At 37.7% G+C, this 9029-nt stretch overlaps 1 pseudogene; it reads left to right on the top strand.

Moving 5' to 3' along the window:
* Positions 1–3: 3 nt before the first annotated feature.
* LOC148012447 (geranylgeranyl transferase type-1 subunit beta pseudogene) lies at positions 4–8621 on the top strand (annotated as a pseudogene).
* The last annotated feature ends 408 nt before the right edge of the window (positions 8622–9029 follow it).

Genomic DNA, 9029 nt, shown 5'->3' with positions numbered 1-9029 from the left:
TACATGCCTGTTGGGATCAACTCCTACACATGTGGTACAGGTGGTACTATTCCAATAGAAGGTTCTATGTAAGCATCCTTGTTCAATACAAGTCGTAGACATAGTTGCTTAAAGGCATTGATGATCTTTGCATCGTTTGTCTGGTTGAGCTTGAAGATAGAGCTACCACAGTGCTAATACTCTATCTATAGATGCAACTTGTAGCCTTACTTATGCATCTTCATTGAGACACCTCAAGGGAGGGAGCAGTTCTAATGAAATCGGGTGGCTCAAAATAAGAGCCTTCAATTTCAAGCAAAAAGACTTCAACCAGAGATTTTATTTGCCCCAGTTAAAGCAGCACCTTATCCCTCTCAAGATTGAATATAAGCACAATGAATATAAGCACAATGACAATGAGCAATACATTTGGGAGTCTCAAGCTGGCAGGTGGGATGGAAGCTGAACCTAGCCAAGCCTTCTTTTTGGATAATGGTAGAATAGTTGGAAGTGGAAAGAGTCGTTTCATTGCCTTTAAATCTAGCTTTACATTTTTTAACAATAGATTGCCACAACCAGACCCAGAACTATAATCAATGCCTGCCACAATATTGCTTAGGTTTCTGCAGGCATTAAAGCTTTCATCAGATGAGGCAGAACTTGACACTTTGGCATGATGCAAAGCATTTGTCGCATTTGCAAAAATGGCATTGTGAAGATCATGATCGTCCAAAGGAGGAAGAATGCAAGACCATTCTAGGCCCACACATTCACTACCAGTGTCATCTTTGGGTTCCAATATTTCAGAATGGGACTGACGTGTCAGTTTTTTTTATCTCACTCAAGGCAACTTGTTCATGCACTGAATCTTGATAAGGATTGGCCATTTTTGGAGCCTCTAGATGAATCTAGTCACTTTCTTCCTACATCTTTTGCATTTTAGATGTAGGATGAAGGCCACCCACTAATGGCAATAAAGATGAGGTGGCAAGTGTTTGATCATTGCTACTAAACTCATCTATTGCATCACGATGCACATGCTGTAACAGCTAAAGAGACTTTCCTGCTAAAAGGATTGACTTGGCCATTTCAGATGTTCTTCTTTGGGTATCATCAACAAGCTTTGGAGACTTGAAATAATGTAGATGAAAACCTTGCTGCCAGAATGTGGAGTCCTCAATTGCAATAGAACTATTGGCATAAAAGAACATCTCACCAAAAGCGTCATCAAGGATTCCCTCATGTAGCCACATATCCAGGGATTCCACTAAAGGTTGTATACTGCCAGCAAAAAGCATAAGTAAAGTGCCATAAGCATAGATTACTATTCACTTGAAGGAAGATCAGATTGAGTACCATGATCAGAGAGTGCCCACTTTTGCAAAACAAATGCAAGTAGTAGAGGCAGCTGGGTTGCGGGATGGGTTCATTTCAAAACCTCAATCCATGCTGCCTATCTCGTCTTAGGCCACATGCACCTACTTCCAGAATTTCTTATTGAAGCTCAAGCTTTCCTGACTTTTGATCAGGTACAGTAAAATTTAGGATAGTCTTGAGGCCTTGCATTATACCTCTTGAAGGTGGTGTTGCAATCTGGCTCTGAGAAGAGCTGAATAAAAAGTGCTACATTGGCTAGTTCCATGTGGAGGGGATCAACCCTAGGAGGAAATCGTAGATGTATGCAAAAGCAAAGTCATTCTCCATATATAGGACCCTACAGGGACATCAAACTACTCGCCAACACTGATTGCAGATGAAGTTGCAAGCAACAAAAGGGACGTCTAGTGATAGAAGCAAAGTGTTTCTTCTCCATGTACAAGTCTGCTGGCAATCTAACAACAGTAATATCAGCTTCTGTAGGGTGCTCATCTATCAGGGTTGAAGAGATCCATTGTTGTGAGATATAACATGCTAAGACAACTTGTTGCAAAGAATGATATGAATGAGTTTTCATTTTCTTCACCTACAATTTTTTGTGCCAACTTCACCACTGAGAGAGGTTGCTCAGGCACAATCTGCAACAAGCTGATGGAAGCTTTACAACATTCAATGCAGGAACAAAGACATATTTGTGTTTTGTTTATTATGTTGTTGTTGTTTCGGCAATGCTTAATGATTGGTCTAGATTGGATTCTGAAAAGGCATTGAAATATATCTTAGAATGCCAATCATATGGATGGGTTTAGCTTGTCACCTGGCTTGGAGTTTCATGTACAAGTGGTGCTACATATTGTGCAATTGCTGCTTTAAAGTTGATGGGATGTATGGTACCTGATCCAGTGTCTGGAATGTTGGCATCAACTATTTTGGATGTGAATGGCCTTATAAAATGACACAGTCACAGCAAGAGGTTTCCAAGGAACGATAAACAAGTCATATGATACTTGCTATGCATTCTAGGTTGGGGGAGTACTCAATCTTCTTGGAGTTGGGCATCTCTAGGACACCAATGCATTGTGTGCCTTTTTATTAAGCTGTCAAAGTGAGTTTGGTGGTTTAGCAATTATCCGAGGGAAGTACCATATTTTCTGCATGCTTATTATGGCCTCTATGGGTTCAGCTTGCTTGAAGAACCAGGCGTGAAAAGTTTATGTTGGAGCTAGGTATCTAAATTATAGCACGCCCTTCCGGAGATTGTTGTACTTCCATATCTATTTGGATTGCATCAGAGACAAGGATCTCAAGCTGCTCATACACTGTTGCATGCATTTTAGACTCTGACTGAAAAGATTATCATGTTTAGAGAAAGGACATGCTAATGGCTTCAATGATTCGAAGGAAGAGATGAACCAGTTGCTACTAGAGGCATCAATGCTGATCTTAGCAATTGACATAGCTTATTGATGCAATTCACCTCGTGGAAGACAAGAACAGAAATAGAGAAGTTATGTAGCCTTGCTGATGCTCATCAAACAAGAAGATTTTGAAAGCAACTTGACTACAATGGCAACTGAGATCAATAGCTCCAGCTCTAGTGAACAAGGTTGGCTTCAAACACGGGCTAATATTGACAAACTTGGAGCTTTAATTGATCGGTATATCGCTCTTATGAAGGCGGACAGAGAAAAAGAAGCAAGACTTGAATCAAATGCTTATGCTTATGGCGGCCAACATGTATATGCTGATGGTACACACTATGATCTACATGCATCTTATGAATATGAACATCAACAACTTACAAATGAACATGATCAGTATGCAAGTACATCTGGACAGCATGTTAATGCTTATAGATATGATGTACCATGTCATAATGTATAGTATCACTCCATTGAACTTTGGCAGTAGAATGGCTATTATGGGCAACATGCTTATGCTTATGAGCATCCACCTTTTCAGCAACATAGTCATGATTATACATGGGAACCTTTCTTAATTGAGCAGCCCAATTCTTATGGACGTGACAATAATGGTCATGCTTATCAGTACTCTTCTAGCTTTGATCTGGAGAAAATTCATAACTACCATGGTAACCTATATCCCTATCAGTTCATACCCCATGATTACCCAAATGTAATGATGAGTTCTTTTCAAAGTGCTAGAGCAATGAGCAAGTTGAACAACAAGATTGGGATAATGAGCAACATGATCAACAAGAAGATGAGCAAGAAGACCAAGAAGATGTATAAGAAGGGAAGAGTGAAGAGCAAGATGTACAAGATGATGACATCTTAGCTTATGAATCACATGAGGCACTCACAGATGTAGATGGTTATGCTGAAGGTTTTAGACTCCTCGAGAAACCTCATGATGATATTCTTGAGCATCAGTTTACACTTAATCAACATTTACAACAGCCCATTGAACACATTTGATAATGAATACCTTGATCATGGTTATGATGGCTGGCATATGTCTAATGATGATATAATACATGATGTGGGCATACATGAATATGAAGATGGCATTGTGCTTCCCTATGATCTGAGAGATTATGGATGTGATTATGGACTTGATTATGGGGATACTTCATTGTATCCATTTGATCTGGGTGGATTGGAGTATGTGGTTGATGAGCATCCTCTTCTCTTGGACAATCATTATGACGGAATACCTTTTGATCCAGGAGGTTAATGGATTGCTTGGGATCTCGTTTAGACCAGCATCCCTTTTTTTTTTGGTAGACTCTTTTGGCTGAAGATTGGTTATCTATGGCCATATTTTAGTGCAGGGAAGATTGCAAACAGCTCACTGTTTTACACCAGATTTTACTCTGAACTCTGAACAGCCAATCCAAACCTACATGGGCTGAAAGCACTTACCAAGAGCTCCATTTTTATGTGTAGCATGCCTTGATCAAAGTTCTCTATAGAAACTTATCTCAGATTTACTACAGCAAGGCCATGTAGTAAACAGCTTGTTGTCCACTATCTGCAGCTCGCATTTACTCAGCTTCTTCCTCTCTCTTTCTGTCTTTCTCTCTCTTTTTCTAGTATTTCTCTCTCCTCATCACTCTCTTTCTCTCTCTTCTTGCAGTCTTTCTCTCTCTTCTGCACCCTCTCTCTCTCCTCTTCTTCACTCTCTCCTATCCTCTTCATGACATTTTCTCTTTATGCCATTAAGTGTTACTTGTTGACCCTCCCAATTAAACTCCATAAACATGTGACTAAGATTCAAGGAAAACTTTCCAATATTTTTAAGCCAAGCATAACCAATAATGATGTCTATAGGACCCATATCTAGGACAATCGAGTACGTATTAATGGTGCAAGATTGTGATAGCTCAATAGGTGTTTGTAAGCATATCTCCTTGCTCAACTCTTGAGCTCCATTTGCCTATCTCTTGAGGTAATAACTTCAACTTAAATAATGATTTGGCATTTACAAAGCTATATGTATTGCTTGTATCAATAATAATATGAGCAACCTTAGAATTGATTGTGCCTTTGATCCAAAGTGTAATCTCTCCTTTATAACCCATCCAAGCATCTCGAGATATAGAATAAAGCATGGGTGAGTATGTGAGAGCTAAAGATTTATCCAATGATAATCCATCTAGATCAAATGGAAACCTATTAACTGTGGCTCTAAATCCTCTTGTACAAAAAACTGATCATCATAGTCATGTACCTCATGACAAGTAAGAGCTATCTCATCTTGTATTTGACCTTCCTCATGGACTTTATCCTTATCTTAGTCTTCTATGATCACCATATTAAAGTTTTCACTTTTATTTATGATGAGGTGACCATTTTTCTCCACATTTGGAACATAGTCCTTTTTTTAGCTTGTCATTAGAGAAGGGCTTACTACTAATGGTATTGGGTGACTATTTCACTCTATTTTTAGCTCTCTTGAAGTCCTCTTTTGGATCTCCACTATACTTGAAGTTGTTCCCTTCTTGCTTGAAAGCATATGCTATGGGATATACAAGGATCTTAATGAAAGTGCTTGAAGTCCTGTTCTTATGTCTATAAGCCTCTCTTTGTTGGCTAACTACTATCCAAACCTTGTTGATTGATTTGTGTGATAAGTGGATCCTATCTTGAAAAGAGCTCACTTCTTGTGATATTTCAAATTTTATTATGCGTTGGTAACAAAAATCCACATTCATAGAATAGGATTTTTTTAATCTCTTACATAAAATAAAAAGAAAGCAAACCTAGAGAAATTCCTAATAGCAAATTTCAAGGGATAATTTGGGGTTGTACGAGATGTACCAAGGATAAGTACAAGAAAGATACTATGTTTCCTAAAAGATTTAAAATTTTGATTTGTATTGAGCTAATGGAACCTGTGATTAATAAACATGGATGCTAATTCTCTATATTTAAAAAAGTATTGAGATGAAATTCTTAAAAGAATACTTTTCATAATAAAACTAACCAAAAAAAATTATTGTAGTTATCACGAGACAAGGACCCACAGAACTCTAATGAGAAAAGAAAAATACCCTCATGGGAGTTGTTCTCAAAAATAGATTTTTTTTTTAAATTCAACCCGAACTAGATCCCAAGGGGAGGGCAATCCAAGAAGATTATTGGAAGATATTGCCACTTACGCTAAGTTTTTCCTTGATGTTATTATTTTACGAAAAAAAAGAGTTTATCTTGGAAATAAACTTGTTAAAATTTTATGTATAATGCATTCAAAGTAAAATGTTTGTGGTTGTAAGTTAGGTACTAATCTATCCTAAAATCATCATGCCAAAAGATGGATAATTGAGTACAGATTGCCGACCAAGGCAGTATCTTAATGAGCACAGAATGTCAGTTGAGGCAGTGTTCTCTAATGGCGCTAGACCTCCCCAAGGCCAGCGTGGATAAAACCTACTCCAAGGGTTTTTTTTTTGTTTTCATGTTAGTAAGTATAGACCAATCATGGCAGAAAGGTCTTATCGTAGGGAACTCTAGTTGGTAAGAGGAGGTGAGGATACCAAGGGGCTCTGGTCATAAACTCCTTAGACTCTTACAGATTATCAATTACCCTTCGAATCCAAATAGTCCTCTGGAAGTTCCAATACTAGTCTAGGAACTGAACTTGGTAAGAATAATGCCTTCGGGTTGACTTCACATTTAACTAGGATTGAAAACATTATAAAAATATATTTTTCTTAAAGGAACTATTGAGAAGAAACTGCTTTACACTGTTTTTTTGTCGTGAAATAAAGGCGTGTATTGAATTTGTGCCAAGAGATAATCAAAGAAGCTATTTTTATATGTCGAATCTAAAGCGGTAGGTAATTAGGTAATTAAAAATACTTTATCGGCAAGGGAAGCAAGAGGATGGATCCTCGATGGATCTAGACCTACGGTTGTGTGGACTCAATAAGCCAAGAGCTTTTCTCAAAGGGAAAAATTTGCATTCATAAATAGGTAAATGTATGACCACTAGATATCAAGAAACCCGGCTTGCATCGTTTTAGGGGCCAAAATGGGATTTGGCTCATGGGCAGAAGGGTCGAGGTACCACACTCCCCTTCATCTCCCATTCTCTTTGAACCAAGTGCAATGCAAGTCCGTTTCAATTAGAGGAATTCTATAAGAAGTGGAAACTCAAATTGCCGACACTAATCAACCGTTAGTAGTTGATTTGACCCATAGTAAGAACCCAAAACTAGGTAGATCCTCGTGGGGACATCCAGAACTTCCACTGCAAGGTAGACTCAAGCGAGCCTAGATAGCAAACTCAAAGGTTATTTTTTGAATCTTGGGTGGCATTTTCTAAGATATCTCTTGATAGGCTACTAATAACATGGTGATGAGGAAGCTCGGGCAGGCACATTGCACTTCTCTTCTATATTTCTGGCTATAGTGTTTAGCATACTATATGGCTACATGTACATTCGCAAGCTTTGCTACCCTCACATCTATCGAAAGGTTTGGATCTAATCCAAAAATGTTCTTATTCAACTTGGATGAATCAGAAATGCCCTAAACATACATGGAAAGGTTTAGAAACTATCTAGAATACTCCCTAACTGTAGAGCCTCATTGTGTAAGATCATACCACTTCCTTTCCAACCTTTCTTTTCCTTGGAGATACAAAAACCTGTGTCATGGCTGATTTCAAGTCCCCCCATGTATGAAAAACTTATCCAATGTTCATAATGTGTCTCCACCATGTACGTGTGTATCGCTCTAAGTATAAAGTTTCATAACAAATATTTGCCTCATCATGGCATGGATAGAAGGTGAAATACATTGCCAATTTATTAATCCATTCTTCAAGCTTTATTGGTGAGGGATTGTCCCCTTTGAACAGTGGTATGTTGATTTTCTCTTTGTAATCTCTATCATAGTGATATGAGAGACATTATCCTATATTGATTGTCCATGGTTGTTGTTAAAGGATTGCTATACATTCTTCTTGTTTTCCCAAAGAGTAATGACCAAGTGAGTTAGTTCCACATGGCTGATGGCTATGAGGGGACTGAATATGTGAACCTTGTCTATTCCTTGCATTAGGTATTTGTGAGTTTTGTGGTAAAACTACTTATGAAATGGGTCAGCCCATGAATGTCTTCTTCTTTTTTAGTATGCTAAGCTTTTTTAGGTTTTCCATGATCCTTTGAAGATTCAAAGATTCAAAGTTTGGTCTTCCCCTATTCCAAGAGTTAAAGGAGCTGAAATGTTTCATTAACTCTTGATGGATCACTTTGATCATAGGTTGCATGTATAAACTGATGGGCTACCCTTGACTTCACATTGTCATGTGGAATTGATGCCCCATTATCATTTAAAGGCAGAGTGATTTGCCACTTATTACCCAAGTTGCTAAGAATAGAGATCATTTGATCAAACTTAGTGTCCAACAATTGATTATGTTGCCCAAACTTCTCAAAATGATTGACCATTTGTCTAAACTTATTATCAATTTTTAAGTTCAATTGAATGATATCCTCATTCATGCATTCAATCCTATAAGAAAGTTGTTGGAATCCATTTGAATCATGTGATCCATTCACTTCAGACATATGTACCTCATCAATAATAGGGTCTCTTGGCCATTGTGATTCTTCATGTACATTGCCATCATTCCCATCCTTTTGTCCATGATTTTTGGCTCTAATGGATGAGTTAATCTCTCCTTGATACTTAGCTAAGTCTTCATTTATGATCAACATTTGCTCTTTCTTCCTATTCTTGGCCATTGAATTGGGTGTAATAAGAAAAGATTGTCTATCAATAAATGGGCTATAACAAGAGTTGTATCCCTTCAAACCTTATTTTAATAGGATCAAAATAAATCTTAGTATGTGTAAGGAAAATTTACTAAAATTTCAAATTGCAATTGGATAAGGAATAGTCCCAAACCAAAATCGTGTACCTTACATAGCTATCTAGTAGCTATTTTAGTGACCACATGTTAGAAAAATGGACATAACTTTTTCTCCTCAACTCTCATTGCCAAACTACTTGATTAGAATCAAAGCTTTCTGTCTCCTCTATGCAATGAGTACAAGAGTCATATGTGAAAATTGAAGTATGTAATTTTGAATTTCAGTTTTCTATGATTGTCCTATGACAACAACTTCTTTAACCCTATAGTTTTGCCCTATTCATCATATTTGACCATTGGTATGCATCATACACCTATGCCCATTGAAG

Source organism: Lygodium microphyllum, chromosome 27 (assembly GCF_053477565.2).
Source record: "Lygodium microphyllum isolate KBCC chromosome 27, Lygodium_microphyllum_v1.1.10, whole genome shotgun sequence".
NCBI lineage: Eukaryota > Viridiplantae > Streptophyta > Polypodiopsida > Schizaeales > Lygodiaceae > Lygodium > Lygodium microphyllum.
This window is presented reverse-complemented; position numbering and strand designations above follow the sequence as displayed.